A 20,685-nucleotide genomic window follows, 5' to 3' on the forward strand; every position below is an offset into this window, starting at 1 on the left:
CCGCTGTAGTTCTGTAAGGTAGGATCCCTCTGTTGGCGAAATCTTCCAAACTGAGGGTTTTTTTTTGGTTTCTCTTCAGGAAACCCCTTTTTCCTATCTGTTGCACTCTCCAGCATCTTATCGAGGAGAGGACCGAACATCAGAGACCCTGTAAACGGGATAGAACACAATTTGTTCTTGGACTTCGTATCTCCTGACCACATTTTGAGCCATAATGCTCTTCTAGCAGCATTTGAGAGAGCCCCATTCCTGGCAGAAAATCTAATAGATTCCGCTGAAGCGTTTACCAAGAATCCGGTTGCCATTTTTAGTAAAGGTAGAGATTCTAATAGATCTTGTCGTGATGTCTTCATCATCAAATGGGTCTCTAGCTGGTTTAGCCATATAAACATTGCTCTTGCTACTGATGTGGACGCGATATTAGTTGAGATCAAGGCAGAGGAAGATTCCCACGCTCTTTTCAGTAGTCCGTCTGCCTTTCGGTCCATGGCGTCCCTCAACTGCGAGGAATCTTCAAATGGGATTGCGTTTTTTTTAGCAACCCTGTCTACTGGGACATCTACTTTTGGGATCTCATCCCAAGGCTTAGTGTCCTCTGGATCAAAAAGAAGTCTGTTTTTAAAATCTCTTGAAATGAAGAGCCTTTTTTCTGAATCTTCCCATTCAGTTGTAACCATTCTTTTGAGATTTTCGTTTACCGGAAAAACCCTTGTTTTCTTTTCCGTTAGACCTCCAAACATCTCATCCTGGATGGTATGTGGTTGGTCTTCTTCGGGAATATCCATGGTTTCCCGTATTGCTTGAATTAAGGTATCCGACATTTCGGAAGAGAAGAAGAATTTTTTCTCTTGAGTGGAAGAAGTTGAAGGCAAGAGTTCCTCTCCTTCTTCTAACTCACCCTCCGATAGATAATAACACTCCTGCTCAGAGTCAGACCCCTGAGAAGGAGGACAATATTTTTGATCCACTTCAATCCGTGGTCTTTTTGCCCGGGAGTGTGAGGGAGTTTCTTGCGGAGGGGCGAGGGAGGCTACTGACTGACCCACTTCTTCACGAATCATAGCCCTAAGTTCAGACATGAACGTTGGTTGTTCCTCCTTTAGTATTTTTGCAATACACTCCTGACACAATTGTTTCCTATGGGACTCTGGCAATTTTTTTGCACAAGTCGCACATTTTTTAACCTTCTTTTTATCAGTTTGTCTCTGAGAGGAATCTTTTTCCTAGAGAAAACAGAAGGTAGGTAAAGTATGGTGTACATACATAAGGGGTCATAACCCTTCCCCAAGGGTGAGACTCACGTGACCCTGGGACATATCTGGAGTTCCATCAGGACGAGGAAGTTCCATACCGCGATCGGTAACAGGCAATGCAATATGTAATCCACAAAAATAATCCAAGTTAGAGTTATCAGCTCTAACTACATACCTGTGCGTGTCCCTTTAAATTCGGGCGTTTTGAATTTCCCGCCTTCCAAGATGGCCGCGGACCGGAAGTAGCCCGACGTCATTTCCGGTCGGCTATTCGTCTCCAGCATGTTTTCCTTTGGAGTGCAGCCGCCATAGCAGGCGACTGAGGCTTGCTATGCGGTGCAGCGAGGATCCCTGCCGGTGCGTCCACGTTTATGGAGCTGCCGGTCCCCGCCTGGTCCGTGGCCAGGCCGAAGCCTGCTTGGGAAACCCCAGCCCCCACACACTACCCGAACCCTGCCTAGGATTCCTCCGGTAGGTGTCTCAGGGTGGGAGCTAAGGGACCCCTCGTTCGAGGGGTGTTAGCCTGGGCTTTAGGGGGAAGAGAAGGGGGAGTGCACGGACCCCCCGATCTTGCCCACTGCCCGAGTTTCTTTCCTGCACTAATACAGGAGCGACGCTCTCTGCTCCTGACCCTTGTGGGGACAGGAAGAACACTGGCAAGTGGGTGGTGGGAGGGGCCTTTTAACCTCTCTGTCTCCCTGTCCCTACAGAGGTCAATAGGGCAACCTCCTGTAGTGCTGTCATGAGGGATGTACTGGAAATATATATATATAACATTTTGATCAACAAACCAAAGTTTATTTTTCTCCATTCCACCCCGCTAAAAATAATAAAAGTTATTCAATAAGGCCCCATGCACATGACCGTAGGTTTGGTCCGTAATTACAGACCCATTCATTTCTATGGCCGACGGACACCTTCCCGTATATTTATATGTTTTTTTTATTTTACGGACCGTGCTACCAAAGTTTATAAATGCGTGATTATGGGCACAGTCGTGTGCATGGGGCCTACGTTCCATGTATCCCATAATTGTTACATTGATGGAGAAATACAAAAGTTATGACTCTTGGAATGCGGTGATGCAAAAACAAATTTGTTTTGTTCAACCCCTTAACGCCATCCAACGTTAACTACTACGGTGTTGTCGTTAAGGATTTAACGCAACACAACGTGCTGGTACGTTGTGTTGCTGATACAGGTTTAGAAGCTGAGCCCGCACCAGCGGGTGTCGACCTAGTCTCCGATCCGGACGATTAACCCCTCAGATGCAGCGTTCAAAAGCGAGAGCTGCATCGATGATGTTTCCTAGCAGATCGGAACCCCACAATGCAATCGCGGTGTTCCGATGACTGCTCTGGCAGACCAGAGGCCTAACAATGGCCTTCTGTCTGCCAAGTACGGAAGCCTGCTAGGTCCCGCCTGGACGCAAGGCCTAAAAGGCTTCCGGAAGCAAAAGAAAGATGGCGCAGGCTCAGGAGGTGAGCCTGCGACATGAGTTGTATGCTGTATGCTGACACCGTGCTGTAACGGCAGGGAACAGAGCAAGCTCCGATCCCTGCCATTTACCCCTTAGATCCCGCGATCAAAAGCGATTTTGCCATCTTATTGGTTTGCAGCGATCGGCATCGACACAATGTGATTGTGAGGATGCCGATCGTTACTATCGCAACCAGAGGCCTAACAATGGCCTCCTGGTCTGCCACATACGATAGCCTATTAGGCCCCATCCAGAGACGGGACCTAATAGGCTTGCTGTCAGTGAATGACTGACAGCTCTAATGCATTGCACCACGTGGTTAGTGCAATGCATTAGAGTAAAGATCAGAGGTGCAGGTCCTCAACTCCCCTAGTGGGACCAATAAAAAAAAGTTGAAAAAAGTTTCAAGTTAATAAAAACAAACACTGTCTTTTTTCCTATAAGAAGCCTTTTACTCTAGGAAAAAAAACAAAAACGTTAAAAAAGTACACATATTTGGTATTGCCGCGTCCGTAACGACCCAAACTATAAAACTATAATGTTAGTTTTCTTGCACGGTGAACACCGCAACAAAAAAAAACCAATGCCAGTATTGCTATTTTTTTAAAAATAAAAAACATGAAAACACCCCTCCCAAAACATGAAATAAAAAGTGATCAAAAAGTCGCATATACCCCAAAATAGTACCAATAAACACTACAACCGGTCCCACAAAAGGCAAGCCCTTAACCAGCTTTTTTGACTGAAAAATAAAAAAGTTATGGCTCTCAGAATATGATGACAAAAAAGAAATAATAAAAAAAAGTGATTTTATTGTGCAAATGCTGCAAAACTTTAAAAAAATATATACATATGGTATCGCCGTAATCCAGCAGTATAAAGTAAAATTGTCATTCATATTCCACAGTGAACGCTGTAATAAAAAACATTGTCAGAATTGCTGGTTTATGTCATCTTGCTTGCCAAAAAATTGAATGAAAAGTGATAAAATAATTACGTGTACCCCAAAATGGTACCAATGAAAACTAGATATTGTCCCGCAACAAATAAGCCCTCACACCGCTCCGGTGGAGAAGAAAATAAAAAAGTTCTGGCTCTCAGAATATGACAACACAAAATGTCCAAAAGCGGATAAGATCGTGCACCATTTATCAGTGCGACACCGGCCACATATCTATGAATTATTATTTAATTACCCCATTATTATACCCTCTTATTATGCCCTGATGTACTCCGCACAGATTACATATGCCCCCACATTATAAACTGAAATACCAGTAAAACCCTGAACAGAACTACTACCAAACTAAATCTGCGCTCCAAATGCCAAATACTGCTCCCTCCCTTCTCCCTACAGCGTGACCAAACAGCAGTTTACGTCCACATATATGGCATCGCCATACCCGAGAGAAACAGCTTAACATTTTATGAGTTATTTGTCTTCAGTGGCACAAACTGGGCACAACATATTTGCACTAAAATGGCATATCAGTGGAAAATTGCAATTTTCACTTTGCACCATCCGCTGCGCATTAATTTCTAATGAAAAAACACCTGTGGGGTCAAAATGCTCACTACTCCCCTTAAAATGCCTTAAAGGGTGTAATTTCCAAAACAGGGGTCACTACTTGGGGGTTTATTTTACTATTTGACCTCAGAGCCCTGCAATTGTGGGCCAATGCTGTGAAAATCACCAGTTATGCATCTGGGTACCAACAACCTGCATGCATCATATGTCCTAGGGGGAGCTACACTGGCGTATTAACTTGTTGAGAAGGATCTGGGTGTACTTGTAGATCATAAACTAAATAACAGCATGCAATGTCAATCAGCAGCTTCAAAGGCCAGCAGGATATTTTCGTGTATTAAAAGAGGCATGGGCTCGCGGGACAGGGATGTAATATTGCCACTTTACAAAGCATTAGTGAGGCCTCATCTAGAATATGCAGTTCAGTTCTGGGCTCCAGTTCATAGAAAGGATGCCCTGGAGTTGGAAAAAATACAAAGAAGAGCAACGAAGCTAATAAGGGGCATGGAGAATCTAAGTTATGAGGAAAGACTAAAAGAATTAAACCTATTTAGCCTTGAAAAAAGACGACTAAGGGGGGACATGATTAATTGATATAAATATATTAATGGCACATACAAAAAATATGGTGAAATCCTGTTCCATGTAAAACCCCCTCAAAAAACAAGGGGGCACTCCCTCCGTCTGCAGAAAAAAAGGTTCAACCTGCAGAGGCGACAAGCCTTCTTTACTGTGAGAACTGTGAATCTATGGAATAGCCTACCGCAGGAGCTGGTCACAGCAGGGACAGTAAATGGCTTTAAAAAAGGGTTAGATCATTTCCTAGAACAAAAAAGTATTCGCTCCTATGTGTAGAAATTTTTTCCTTCCCTTTTCCCATCCCTTGGTTGAACTTGATGGACATGTGTCTTTTTTCAGCCGTACTAACTATGTAACTATGTAACATGCACATGTTGCTGTTCACTTCTGGGTCCTGTCATATGTCCAGGCAAATGATAAATGCCTTGAAGGGTGTAGTTTCTAAAATGGGGTCACTTCTTGAGGGCTTCCACTGTACTCTGGTACCTCAGGGTTTTGCAAATGCAACATGGCACCCAAAAACCATGCTTGCAAAATATGTATGCGAAATAGCGCTTCTGTCTTTCTGTGCCCTACCATGTGTCCAAACAGCAGTTTATGACCCCATGTGGGGTATTTCCGTAATTGGGAGAAATTGCATTTCAAATGATTGGGTGCTTTTTCTAATTTATTCCTTGTAAAAATGGAAAATTTCCACGTTTTGTCAAAAAAAATTTAATTTTTCATTTCAAAGCATAATTCCACTAAATTTAGCAAAAAGTCAGTGGGGTCAAAATGTTCACCATATCCCTTGATAAATGCAATTGTGGGGGCTGCTGATGCTTGTGATGGCACCCGGGGACCAGGCAACGGCCTTTGGGTCTGCCATGCATGGAAGCCTATGAGGACCAGCCCGCAAAAAACAAGCCCTTACACCGCTTTTTTGACTGAAAAATAAAAAAGTTACGGCTCTCAGAATCTCGTGACACAGAAAATAAATTATTTTATAAAGAAGTGATTTTATTGTGCAAACGCTGCAAAACATAAAAAAACGATATACATATGGTATCGCCGTAATCGTACCGACCCGCAGAATAAAGTACAATTGTCATTTATAGCGCATTATGAACGCCGTAAGAAATAAAGAATTTAAAACGCCAAAATCACTGTTTTTGGCAACCAAAGCTCTAAATAAAATGTAATAAAAATTAATCAAAAATTTGCATGTACCAAAAAATGGTACCAATAAAAACTACAGCTCGTCCTGCCAAAAATAAGCCCTCGCACTGCTCAATTCATGGAAAAATAAAAAAGTTATGGCGTTTGGAAGGTGGGGAGTGAAAAACTAAAATGGAAAAGCAAAAAAGGATCAGTCCTGCAAAGGTTAATTAATTTCTATTAAAAAAATTAATTATTACCACATGTGGGGTATTGTCATACTCGGAAGAGATTCCGTTACAAATTTAGGGCGACTTTTTCTCCTTTATCCCTTGTGAAAATGAAAAAATGCAACATTTTAGTGGACAAAAATGTTTACATTTATTTTCACGGCCCAATTCTACTAAATTCTGCAAAAACCTGTGTGATATAAATGCTTACTATACATCTAGAAAAATTCCTTGAGGGGTGTAGTTTCCCAAATGGGGTCACTTTTGGGGTGTTTCCACTATTTTGTTCCCTCCAGGGTGTTGCAATCCCTACATGGCACTAAAAGCCAATCCAGCAAAATCTGCGCATCAAAAACCAATGGCGCTCTTTCCCTTTTGAGCGCTGCCGTGGGTCCAAACAGAAGTATATTACCACATATGGGGTATTTCCGTAATCGGGAGAAGATGCTTTACAAATGTTGGGGTGCATTTTCTTCTTTATTCCTTGTAAATATTAAAAATGTCCATGTTATTTCAGAAAAAAAGTAGATTTTCATTTTGACAGACTAACTCCAGTAAATATAGCAAATAACTATACCCCTAGTTAAATTCCTTGAGGGGTCTAGTTTCCAAAATGGGGTCACTTTTAGGGAGTTTCCACTGTTTTGGCACCACAAGACCTCTTCAAACTCGACATGGTGCCTAAAATATAATCTAAAAATAAGCAGGCAGCAAAATCCACTAGGTGCTCCTTTGCTTCTGAGGCCGGTGTTTCGGTCCATTAGGGCACTAGGGCCACATGTGGGATATTCCTAAAAACTGCAGGACCTGGGCAATAAATATTGAGTTGTATTTCTCTGGTAAAACCTTCTGTGTTTCACAATTTTTTTTATTACGAATGAATTTCGGCAAAAAAAAGAGAAATTTGTAAATGTCCCCTCTACTTTGCTTTATTTCCTGTGAAACGCCTAAAGGGTTAAAAATACTTTCTGAATGCTGTTTTGAGCACTTTGAGGGGTGCAGTTTTTAAAATGGGGTGATTTATTGGGGGATTATAATATATAAGGCCCTCAAAAACACTTCAGATCTGAACTGGCCCCTGTAAAAATAGCCTTTTGAAATGTTCTTGAAAACGTGAGAAATTGCTGCTAAAGTTCTAAGCCTTGTAACGTCCTAGAAAAATAAAAAGATGTTCAAAAAACGATGCAAATATAAAGTAGAAATATGGGAAATGGTAACTAGTGACTATTTTGTGTGGTATTACTATCTGTTTTACAAGCAGATACATTTAAATTTAGAAAAATGCACATTTTGGCAAATTTTCTCTAAATTTTGATGTTTTTCACGAATAAATATTGAATTTATCGACCAAATTTTTCCACTATCATAAAGTACAATATTTCACAAGAAAATAATATCAGAATCGCTTGGATAGGAAAAACCATTCCGGAGTTATTACCACATAAAGTGACACATGTCAGATTTGAAAAAAAATCAGCTGTGCCACAAGGCCAAAACAGGCTCCGTCCAAAAGGGGTTAATAGCAGCTAGGACCTACTCTTTAGTAAATTCTGAATCCAAACTACCTAGAGCCTGCGGTAAGATAGAATAAACTGCCTGGGAATCTAAATGTAGAGGGTTGAGCATATGAGGTAGAATAAAACTAATGGAATTCCAGAAGAATTATCTTTGGGCTTTGGGATAAACTTCTGCAGTTCTGGTGGCATCATCATCGACAGTCTAGGCCACAAGCGTCTGGCAAGTAGTGTGCCAGCTTTATCACCCTGAGTACAGAAGCAATGATAAGACCACTGTAAACTCTTTTCCACCCAGCTAGTCAGACAAATTAAGATTTGCTCTAGCTGTGTCAAATTTACCTGACGTTATCGGACGGGGTGTTCTTGCGTTGTAGGGACAGTTCCTGAAAAAATCTATCCTTTTGTGTGATCGATTCCTTACTTCGATTCTTAAGGCGCGTTGATAATTGTATTGTTTTCTCTCGAATGGTCGCCTTATGAGCTTCCGAATTAATTTTGGGTGAGGTACCCTGTGGTTCATTTATCATAAAGTACGCCTCTAACTAATTCCATAAGGACTTCTTGATAGGACATCTATGATTAATTAAGCATCTAAGAAGCTGGTTTATTCGCACACAGCCAGAGTGGCACCTGAACTGGATCATGATACGACCAAGGGGTCAACAAAATGCAGGTGTCTTGTACACCTAGAAGCAAGTGGGAGGACATTGATAGAATGCAAAAAGCACGCCATTGAAAGGCTAACCTTAGTCGTTGAAACTAGTCTCGAGTGGAAAGGGTCCTGATTTATCCAATCACATATCCAAAGCAATATTAGAATCCCCTCTTATAATTATTGTATCCTCTACCAATGGGTGCAACTGGCGCCACATATGTCTAAAAAATGTCACCTGATGGGAATTCGGTGCACAAAAATTGATTTATGTGATAGAGGCGTAATAAAGAGTGTAATGACAGGGATAGGGAAACAGATAAGTGAGCCCTAATCTACCCGCCACTCAGTCCCTGCCTACTTGCAACGACCCGCCCTAAGCGACGGGGTAAAACTGGGCGACGGTCCCTACACTCAGTAAGTGCACGACAGACAACAGGACAAGGAAACACAGAACAAAGGGAAACGGGGCAGTTGCCCACGGCAACACCGTGAGCGAGCCGAGTCAAACCAGGAGAGTACGAGGTGCCAAACGCAGAGCAGGAGAGTAGTGAACAAGACGAGTCAAACCAGGAGTGTACGAGGTACCAAACGCAGAGCAGAAGAGTAGTCAGTAAGCCAGGGTCAATACGAAGCAGGGACAAGTAGTTCAAGAAGCTGCAGCAGGGCCAGGAAACCAACAGAGAAGAATCACAAGCAAGGAAGAACAGGAAAGGCAGGTATAAATAGACAGAGGGCGGGAGCTAGCTCCGTCTGGCCAGGCTGTGATAGGCTCTCCCACTCCTAAGCCTGCCATCCTGAGTGGTGGAAGATGGAGTCAGTCTCACAGACATAGAAGCAGGTGCAGACTGATTACCTATGGGCATGGATACAGAAGCTGTGCCTGGCAGATCCTTAACAGTACCCCCCCTTTTATGAGGGGCCACCGGACCCTTTCTAGATGGACCTGGTTTATTGGGGAAACGAAGGTGGAACCTCCTGACCAATACCCCAGCGTGAACATCCCGGGCGGGTACCCAAGTCCTCTCCTCAGGCCCGTATCCTCTCCAATGGACCAGGTACTGGAGGGAATATTCCTCTAGATCCTCTTCATTACCTCCTGAACGTCCCCCCTAGGTCTTTGGGGAAATCATCAGCCCGACTCTTTCGACACTTTCTCACTGCAGCTAAGACGTTGATAGCCTGGAAATGGAGACAGACAACCCCTCCCTCTCACATCGACTTAGTAACTAGAATCAGGGAAATACGTACAATGGAATATATGACGGCTTCTATTGACAATGAACTGGACAGGTTCAAAGTGGTGTGGGACCCGTGGGACAAGTACTGGCTACGGGTATCCCAAGATTAGGTTGTTGGTTGAGCTCCGACTATCCCTCCCCCCCTTTATCCCGTGTCTTTTCCCTGATGTCTTGTTTGTCTATTGAAATTTACTGTTTTGTCATGTGAACTGCATGGCCTTCCATGCATCTCTAAGCCATATGTATATATTGAAAATTTTCAATAAAAACACAGTTGAAACCAGGTACTGGAGGGAGCCTTGGACCATCTTGCTGTCCACAATCTTGGCCACCTCGAATTCTACCCCCTCAGGGGTGAGAACGGGGACAGGAGGTTTCCTCGAGGGAGCCAAGGACGGGGAGCAGCGTTTAAGCAGGGAGGCATGAAACACGTTGTGTACGCAAAAAGATGGGGGCAACTCCAGTCGGAAGGAGACAGGATAGAGGACTTCAATGACCTTGTACGGCCCTATAAACCGGGGAGCAAACTTCTTGGACGGGACTTTAAGGCGCAAGTTCTTTGACGATAGCCACACCAGATCCCCGACCATAAACAAGGGGTTAGCATGGGGAGTCTTTTGTATGCTCTGGGACGCCTCTAGGTTCTTCTGAACCTGGGCCCAGACTGTGCACAGTTCCTGATGAATGACCTCTACCTCGGGATTGTTGGAACTACCAGGTGAAACGGAGGAGAACCGTGGATTAAACCCAAAATTACAGAAAAAGGGGGAGACCCCTGACGAGTTACTGACCCGGTTATTAAGGGAAAATTCGGCGAGGGGAATGAATGAGACCCAATCATATTGACAGTCAGAGATAAAACACCTTAAATATTGTTCTAGAGACTGATTAGTGCTCTCGGTTTGGCCATTAGTTTCAGGATGGAAGGCAGAGGAGAAGGACAGATCAATCTCCAACTTTTTACAGAAGGCTCTCCAAAACAAAGAAACAAATTGTACCCCTCTGTCAGAAACAATATTGACAGGGACCCCATGGAGACGCAGGATGTGTTTGACAAACAAGGTAGCTAACGTCTTGGCATTGGGTAGTTTTTTGAGGGGCACAAAGTGGCACAACTTACTGAAGCGGTCTACTACAACCCACACCACCGACTTGCCTTGAGATGGAGGCAAATCGGTGATAAAATCCATGGAGATATGGGTCCAAGGTCTCTGGGGAATGGGCAAAGAACGTAGTAAGCCCGCTGGTCGGGATCTGGGAGTCTTGGGCCTAGCACAAACCTCACAAGCGGCGACGTAGGCCTTAACGTCTTTAGGCAACCCAGGCCACCAATAGTTTCTGGCAATGAGGTGCTTGGTACCCAGGATGCCTGGATGACCAGATAGTGCGGAGTCATGATTTTCCCTGAGTACCCTTAGCCGGAATTGCAGGGGAACAAACAGCTTGTTCTCAGGAATGTTCCCGGGAGCTGAACATTGATCAGCAGCAATTTCAGAGACTAAATCAGACTCAATAGAGGAAATGATTATACCTGGAGGCAAAATACAAGCAGGATCTTCCTCCGAAGGAGGGCTGGCAATGAAGCTACGCGACAGTGCATCAGCCTTAATATTTTTAGACCCAGCCCTATAGGTAACCAAAAAATTGAATCTGGTAAAAAATAACGCCCATCGAGCTTGTCTCGGGTTTAGCCTCCGGGCCGATTCTAGGAAAACCAGATTCTTGTGGTTGGTAAGGACCGTTACCTGGTGCCTAGCCCCCTCCAGGAAGTGGCGCCACTCTTCAAATGCCCATTTAATGGCTAAGAGTTCGCGGTTGCCAATATCATAGATACTCTCAGTGGGCGAAAACTTCCTGGAGAAGTAGGCACAGGGACGGAGATGGGTGAGGGACCTGGTACCCTGGGACAAGACAGCCTCCACTCCCACCTCGGACGCGTCAACCTCCACGATAATTGGCTCCATTTGGTTGGGCTGAACCAACACCGGGGCCGAGATAAAGCACTTCTTAAGGGCCTCAAAAGCCTGGACAGCTTCAGGAGGCCAGTGGAGGAGATCAGCACCCTTGCTAGTGAGGTCCGTAAGAGGCTTAGCGATGACCGAGAAGTTAGCAATAAATCTCCTGTAATAATTAGCGAACCCCAAGAAGCACTGTAACGCCTTCAGGGAGGCAAGTTGGACCCATTCCGCCGCAGCCTGGACCTTGGCGGGGTCCATGCGGAATTCATGAGGAGTGAGGATTTGACCCAAAAATGGTATCTCCTGCACCCCAAACACACATTTTTCGGTCTTCGCAAACAGTTTGTTTCACAGTCTCAGAGACATAGAAGCAGGTGCAGACTGATTACCTATGGGCGTGGATACAGAAGCTGTGCCTGGCAGATCCTTAACAGCATGAATGGATTTAAATTAGAAGAAAGCTTGCTGGCGTTTCACTAGTGAATTAAAGCCCTGTACATTATGTATAACTATAGAATAAGAATTAGGTCGGTTGGAGGTAACCATCATTTAGAATGTTGTATAGTTAACAGCAAAAAGACTCTAAAAGAGGAAGAGGGGTAGAAAAGGCATTGAGGACATGCAAAGCAATAATCCATACAGAGATAATGGTAAACAGACCAGCTAGTCTAGTAGGACTGGCAATGGCGACGCAGATCGCTAGGACATGGCGAAGGCCGAAAAGCTAAAGCAGCTCAAAAATCACCCCAAAAATCATACAGTATTAGCTATGTTAACTTGGTTAGCAATAGGAGTTGTGGCCAGAGTTATAAAACCGTGACTCTAGTAAGTGACTTCCCATAAAGGAAGTGCAGGAATACCACCTGTTCTAGTGTTTCTATAAAAATCTATTCTCATACTATAAGCACCATACCTGTCAGCAAAATTTGTGGTACTATGGTTGCCACAAAAGGATAGCCATCAAGTGGGCCCATGAAAGCCATATGGGGCTCAGGGAGCATTATCTGTAAGAGCAGAATAGCAGCTTAAAGGGGTTATCCGTGGAGTAAAAAACTAAACAAAAAAATCACTAACTTCTCACTCACATCTATATCTTTATTCAACTACTTTCCATTAAAAATAAATATTTCTGCGTTACTTACTGATCCCCGTTGTAACGCCCATCATGCACTGCTTTCCTCCTCCTGCCGTGTGACCCTGCCCCTTCCTACCCAAGTACCCCTCACTGATTACATAGTGTAATCCCTGTGCTTTCCCCTTCAGCCCTTGTACACCAAATATAGTTATAGCGATGCCACAGAATCTCAAGTAAGATTAGATGCTGTTGAACAGGACTGGCTTACTAGTGACGGAACATCACAGTGCCAGCCCCCTAGTGGTCACATGCCAAGATGACACCATGTCCCACTAGAGCTAACAGTCATATGATACCATGACACGCCAACTCCACTGAAGGGGAAGAACGCTATCAGTCATGTGGGCATATGTCGGTGCGTCATCATTATGATACGAACTACAGAACTTCCGGCATCAGTGGTAGCTTATGAAAATTTGTGAAACTGAGCTAGACTGACTACACAAGTGTATAGGTAAGGCAATGATTATTTTCGTGCCCGGATAAACCCTTTAACCTTACATAACTAGGGACAAATAGTAACAATAGGTTTATGCTGTAACTTGAGACCCCTAGGGATCTATAAAAATACAATATAACAAGACTTCCCCAGGATGATGACACAGTAGCCCCAATATGAAGGCTATTCCACCACTAAAGTGGGTAGATAATGTTTGCCTTGTAAGCGAGTGCATGTAAGGTGCAAGCGAGCAAATCTGTCAGTCACAGACCAACCCCTCCGCAGCCAAAGGGGTTAGGACAATATTACCCTTACTCCTAACTCCAGCCCAGTAAGATCCTGTAAAGGAGATAGAGTCACACAATGTTACATATAAAACCTCCCTATAAGAATTGAAAACTGCCAATCCTAAAGTCAACGGAAAATAGCATAATTGTTACAAAAATCAAATATAACAGTTGCATAAAACACACCCTCTTGGAGACCCTCATAACTAACAGGGATAACGGAAAAATGAATATCCCTCGGTACCATGGTAGATACCGACGTGTAAAAAGAAAAAAAAAAGAAAAATCAGCGGGTCATACGAGAATTATTTACCGCTTATCCTACCATCAGATCAGTGGTAGGCCAGAGTACTACACGGTACTACTAGGCATTCTCATGGTGGAAGGGGCGGATACCCCTCAGTATCAATCAGCAATTTGCAAAGTCTTTCCTGGTGTTACCAGAGTGGAGAAGTAGGTGCTGGAGACTCGTGGTGGGGAGGAAACCCCTGAAATAGGGAGTATCTTTTGTTTCATCAGCACTTCTTTGCCTTTAGGGATTGAAGAAAAACCCCATATTTTTATAAAGAAACATTAGGCGAAAGGGGAATGCCCATCTATAGATAACCGCATGGTTGCGTAATATTTGAAGTAAAGGGCTCAGTGATCTGTGTTTCTGGATGGTAGATGGCATTGTCAGCGGAAATTGAAGTCTCAGACTCCAAGTCTTTTTCAGACTCCAAGTTATTAAATCTCAGACTCCAAGTTATTTTAGGGAGTTTTCTGGCCATATCCATTGTCTTTACCTTGACTTAATAAAAGTGTGATATATTTCTTGGCAGTCCGTCATTGCGTAAGATGGTTAGCGCCCTGTGCAACTTATCTATCTCCAGGTAGGGATCCAAAACATCAGGAATTAACCCCTTCCCGACATCCGCCATATATATACGGCGCTGCCGGGAAGGTGTTCCCGCAAAGCGCCGTATAGATACGGCGCAGTGATGGTGCGGGCTCAGGAGCAGAGCCGGCACCATCACCACGGGGTGACAGCTGTATTATACAGCTGGCACCCTCCTGTAACTGCCAGAACGGGAGCTATTCTCCGATCCGGCAGATTAACCCCTCAGATGCTGCCCTCAATAGACGCAATCGCTGGGTTGCTGTGGCAATCGGACGCCAGAAAATGGCGTCCGAGTCTGCCTTGTACGGGAGCCGATGAGGACCCGCCTGCGGCGCTTCCTCATAGGCTTGCTGTCAGTGAATAACTGACAGCGCTAATACACTGCACTAAGTATGTAGTGCAGTGTATTAGAGTAGCGATCGGGACATCAGGCCCTCATGTCCCCTAGTGGGACAAGTAAAAAAAGTTAAAAAAAGTTAATAAAAATTTGGTAAAACAATAAAAACACACACATTTCAAATAAAAATAAAGCTAAACTGACTTTTTTCGCATAGTAAGTCTTTTATTATGGGAAAAACCGTAAAAATTCAACAAACTATACATAATTGGTATAGCCGCGTACATAACGACCCAAACTACAAAACTATTATGTAATTTATCCCGCACGGTGAACGCCGTAAAAAAAAACATGAAAAACAACGGCAGAATCTTTGTTTTTAGGTCACATCTCCTTCCAAAAAATGCTATAAAAAGTGATCAAAAAGTCACATTTACTCCAAAATAGTACTAATAAAAACGACAATCCGTCCCGCAAAAAATAATCCCTGACACCGCTTTGTGCACGCAAAAATAAAAAAGTTATGGGTCTTAGAATATGGCGACACAGAAAACAAATGATTTTATAAAAAAAGTGATTTTATTGTGCAAAAGCTGCAATACATAAAAAAAACTATATAAATTTGGTATCGCCGTAATCGTATCGACCCGCAGAATAAAGCTAACATGTAATTTAGGGCGCACTGTGGATGCCGATAAAAAACCCAATAAAAAACTATTCCAGAATTGCTTGTTTTTGGTAATTTCCTTTACCAAAAAATGAAATAAAAAGTGATCAAAAAGTCGTATGTGTTCTAAAATGATACCAATAAAATCTACAGCCCGTCTCGCAAAAAACAAGCCCGCACACCACTCAATCAACTGAAAAACAAAAAAGTTACGGCACTAGTAATGCGGTGATGAAAAAACATCTCAATGCGCAGGCCGGAGGGGAACATTCCTTCAGTTTCAGGGCCCTAGTATTTAGGAACTAGGAAAGGGAAGGGACATAGCACATCCGCTGGAAGCGAGGGCGCCCGTATTATACCAGCGCAAAACTTTCCCAGCAATATTTCCCAAACTACGAAGGAGAAAAAGTCCCCAAAAGGTGCAGAGCGTTACAGAAGGAGGATAAGAAAGAAAACCGTTTATCAGTGTGACACCGGCCTGCGCATAACGGATTGCTTCACAGCATAACACACATCTATGGATAATTGTATTATTTACCCCATTATTATACCCTCTTATTATGCCCTGATGTACTCCGCACAGATTACATATACCCTGATGTACTCCGCACAGATTACATATACCCTGATGTACTCCGCACAGATTATATATACCCTGATGTACTCCGCACAGATTACATATACCCTGATGTACTCCGCACAGATTACATATACCCTGATGTACTCCTCACATATTACATATACCCTGATGTACTCCACCCAGCTTACATATGCCACCACATTATAAACTGAAATACCAGCAAAACCCCAAACAGAACTTTCCCTTCTTAGCCCTACAGTGTGCCCAAACAGCAATTTATGGACACAAGTAAGGCATTACCATACCCGGGAGAACCCGCTTAACAATTTATGGGGTAAGATTCTCTAGGGTCACAACATATTGTGTGGTGAATGGGCAGATCAGTGGAGAAATTGCAATTTTCACTTTGCACAATCCACTGCGTATTCATTTCTGAAAAACACCTGTGGAGTCTAAATTCTCACTACACCTCTTGATAAATGCCTTTAGGGGTGTAGTTTCTAAAACGGGGTCACTTTTGTTTGGTACATCAGTAGTTTTGCAAATGCAACATGGCGTCCGCAAACCATTCCAGCAAAATCTACGCTCCAAAAGATAAATACCGCTCCTTTTCTTCTGAATGCTCCCATATATGTAAACAGCCTATTATAACCACATATGGGGTGTTACCGTACTCTGGAGAATTTTCTTTACAAATGTTGGGGTGCTTTTTCTTCTCTATTCCTTGTAAAAATGAAAAATGTTGATCTAAAACTACATCTTGTTGGAAAAAAAAAATTAGTTTTCATTTTCATGGCTTAATTCTAATTAATTCAGCAAAAAACCTTTGGGATCAAAATTTTCACTATACCCCTAGATGATTCCTCAGGGGGTGCAGTTCCCCAAATAGAGTCACTTTTGGGGTGTTTCCACTGTACTAGTACTACAGGGGCTCAGCAAATGTGACATGGCGCCCAGAAACCATTCCAAAATCCAAATGGTGCTAGTTCCATTCTGAGCCCTACCGTGTGTCCAAACAGATGTTTGTGACCACATGTGGGGTATTGTTTTACTCGGGAGAAGTTGCTTTACAAATGTTGCGGTGCTTTTTCTCCTTCAGTCCTTGCGGAAATGAAAAAAAAATACCTAAACCTACATTTTCTTTGAAAAAATGTAGATTTTCATTTTTACGGCCTACTTCCAATAAGTTCTGTAAAACACCTGTGGAGTCAAACTGCTCACTGTACCCCTAGATAATTTCCTCATGGGGTGTAGTTTCCAAAATGGGGTCACTTGTTGGGGGTTTCCACTGTTTTGTCCCCTCAGGGGCTTTGCTGAATTTGAGTTCCAAAAGCCAAATGGCGCTCTTTCCCTTCTCAGCCTCGCCGTGTGTCCAAACAACCGTTTATTACCACATGTGGGGCACTGTTTTACTCGGGAGAAATTTCTTTACAAATTTTATGGTGCTTTTTTTCCTTTAGTCCTTGTGGAAATGAAAAAAAATTAGCTAAACCTACATATTATTTGAAAAAATGTAGATTTTCATTTTCATGGCCTAGTTCCAAAAATTTTTGCAAACAAACTGGCGGGTCAAAATGCTTGCTACACCCCTAAATAAATTCCTCGAGGGGTGTAGTTTCCCAAATGGGGTCACTTTTGGGGGGTTTCCACTGCTTTGTCACCTCAGGGGCTTTGCAAATGTGACATGGCCTCCGCAAACCATTCCTGCTAAATTTGAGCTCCAAGAGCCAAATGGTGCTAGTTCCATTCTGAGCCCTACCGTGTGTCCAAACAACCGTTTATTACCACATGTGGGGTATTGTTTTACTCGGGAGAAATTGCTCTACAAATGTTGTGGTGCTTTTTCTACTTTAGTTTTTTTGGAAATTAAAAAAAATTAGCTAAACCTACATTTTATTTGAAAAAATTTAGATTTTCATTTTCATGGCCTAGGTCCAAAAATTTTTGCAAAAAAAACTGGCAGGTCAAAATGCTTGCTACACCCCTAAATAAATTCCTTGAGGGGTGTAGTTTCCCAAATGGGGTCACTTTTGGGGGGTTTCCATAAGACCTGTTCAAAGCTGACATGGTGCCTAAAATATATTCTAATAAAAAGGAGGCCCAAAATCTACTAGATGCTCCTTTGCTTCTGAGGCCGATGCTTCAGTCCAGTAGCACACTAGAGCCACATGTGGGATATTTCCTAAAACTGCAGAACATGGGCAATAAATATCGAGTAGCATTTCTTGGGTAAAACCTTCTGTGGTACAAAAAAAATGGATTCAAAATGAATTTCTGGGAAAAAATAATGAACTTTGTAAATTTCACCTCTACTTTGCCTTAATTCCTGCGCAATGTCTAAAGGGTTAATAAACTTTCTAAATGCTGTTTTGAATACTTTGAGGGGTGCAGTTTTTAAAATGGGGTGACTTATTGGGGGTTTCTAATATCTAAGGACCTCAAAGCCACTTGACAACTGAACTGGCCCCTGTAAAAATAGCATTTTGACATTTTCTTGAAAATGTGAGAAATTGCTGCTAAAGTTCTAAGCCTCGTAACGTCCTAGAAAAATAAAAGGATGTTAAAAAAACGATGCCAATCTAAAGTAGACATATGGGGGATGTTAGTTAGCAACATTTTTGTGTGGTATAACTGCCTGTCTTACAAGCAGATACATTTAAATTGAGAAAAATGCTAATTTTTAAAAAATTTTGCTACATTTTGGTGTTTTTCACAATTAAATACTGAATGTATCGGGCAAATTTTGCCAGTAACATAAAGTCCAATGAGTCACGAGAAAACAATCTCAGAATCGCTTGGATAGGTAAAAGCATTCCGGAGTTATTACCACATAAAGTGAAACATGTCAGATTTGAAAAATGAGGCTCTGCCAGGAAGGTCAAAAGTGGCCAAAGAGGGAAGGGGTTAAAAGAGACTCTGTCACCACATTATAAGTGGCCTATCTCCTACATAAGGAGATCGGTGCTATAATGTAGGTGACAGTAATGCTTTTTATTTTAAAAAAAAACGATCTCTTTTTACCACTTTATTAGCGATTTTAGCTTTATGCTAATGAGTTTCTTAATGCCCAACTGGGTGTGTTTTTACTTTAGACCAAGTGGGCGTTGTACAGAGGAGTGTATGACGCTGACCAATCAGCCTCATGCTCTTCTCTCCATTCATTTAGTCACCGGAATTCACCTGCTTCTGCTGCAACACAGAGCGGCAGAACGGGGTTTAGGGTGCCCCGTTCTAGAAATCGGTGCAGCTCCCATATGTGGGACCTGCATATATCAGATATTTATGACATGTCCTGTAGATATGTCATAAATGTCTCTCATGGGAAAACCCCTTTAAAAATCGAACATTCTTTATCCCAAACAGCGAACGCCAAAAAAAAGAAAATATGCCAGAATTGCAGTTCGTTGGTCACCTTGCCTCCCCAAAAATGTTATTGAGTGATAAAAAAGTTGTATGTACCCAAAAATTACACGAATGACAACTACAGCTCAGCCCACAGAAAACCAGCCCTCACACAGGTCCATCAGCGGAAAAATAAAAAAAGTCGTGGCTCTCAGAAGGTCGACAAAAAGCATTTTTTTAACAGTCTTTTTCTTGTGTAAAATATAAGAGAACCATGAATTTTGTATTGCTGCAATTTGGTATTGTACGGCGCTATACCTGTAAGGGTATGTTCACATGGCCTATTTTCAGGGCCGTAAACGCCACGAAAAACGGCTAAAAATACAGAGGCTAAACGCCTCCAAACATCTGTCCATTGAATACAATGGGAAATCCGGCGGTTTGTTCCAACGGGCGTTAAGAAGTGCATGTCACTTCTTGAGCCGTTTTTCATTGGGTTAATAGAAAAACAGCTCCAAAAACAACCGTAAGGCTGGATTCACACAAGCGTGTGCCTTTTGCGCATGCAAAAAACGCTGCGTTTTGCCTGCGCAAAAGGCACTTGACAGCTCCGTGTGGCAGCATCATATGATGCGCGGATGCGTGATTTTCACGCAGCCGCCATCATTATGACACTCCGTTTGGATGTTTCTATACAGAAAAGCACGTGGTGCTTTTCTGTTTTCATTCCTCCTTTTCACTGCTGTTGCACGAATAACGCAGTTCGCACGGAAGGGCTTCCATGTGGCATGCGTGGTTTTCACGCACCCATTGACTTCAATACGTGCGTGATGGGCGAAAAACACCCAAAGAACGGACATGTCGTGACTTTTACGCAGCGGACTAACGCTGCGTAAAAAATCACGCACATGTCTGCACGGCCCCATAGACTAATATAGGTCCGTGCGACGTATATCACGTTCGTCTGAATAAACCCTAGAACGCAACAAAAAACGCCTGATGTATAAAAAATGGCTGAAAATCAGAGGCTGTTTCCCCTTGAAAACAGCTCCGTATTTTACAGCCGTTATTTGTTTAGCGTGTGAACGTACTCTAAACTGGGAAAAGGCTGTGTAGACGGACCGGTATTGGCGGGTTCGAACCATACCGATCTGGTGTTGACCTATCATCAATAAAAGAGTCATGGTGGGAAAGTTTAGCGAAAGGGGCGTGGCCACCCACCGCTCGCCGCATTTACTATAAATTGCGCCAGAACAAGACATAATTATATATTTCCAATCTGAAAATATTAAGATCAGAGACAGTTCAGTGGTGTGCAGGAATCATGATACCGTAACGGCTGAGATAATTCTAAAAAGATGCCACCCTCAGGCTTCACTGCAGGAGAGCACCAGCTATAGGCAGCAATGTGACGGCTGCAATGTGACGGCTACACAGCGACAT

The 20,685-nt window shown here is 42.9% G+C and overlaps 1 protein-coding gene across 1 annotated transcript in view; it reads right to left on the reverse strand.

Annotated features, from left to right (window-relative positions):
* Positions 1–20,673, reverse strand: part of TBP (TATA-box binding protein) — a 99,370-nt gene extending 78,697 nt beyond the window's left edge. Inside the window, exon 1 of the mRNA XM_075862589.1 lies at positions 20,574–20,673. The gene's annotated coding sequence lies outside the window, so the exon portion shown is untranslated. The remainder of the gene's footprint in view (positions 1–20,573) is intronic.
* Between the last annotated feature and the right edge of the window lie 12 nt (positions 20,674–20,685).

This window comes from Rhinoderma darwinii, chromosome 4 (genome assembly GCF_050947455.1).
Source record: "Rhinoderma darwinii isolate aRhiDar2 chromosome 4, aRhiDar2.hap1, whole genome shotgun sequence".
In the NCBI taxonomy this organism is placed as follows: Eukaryota; Metazoa; Chordata; class Amphibia; order Anura; family Rhinodermatidae; genus Rhinoderma; species Rhinoderma darwinii.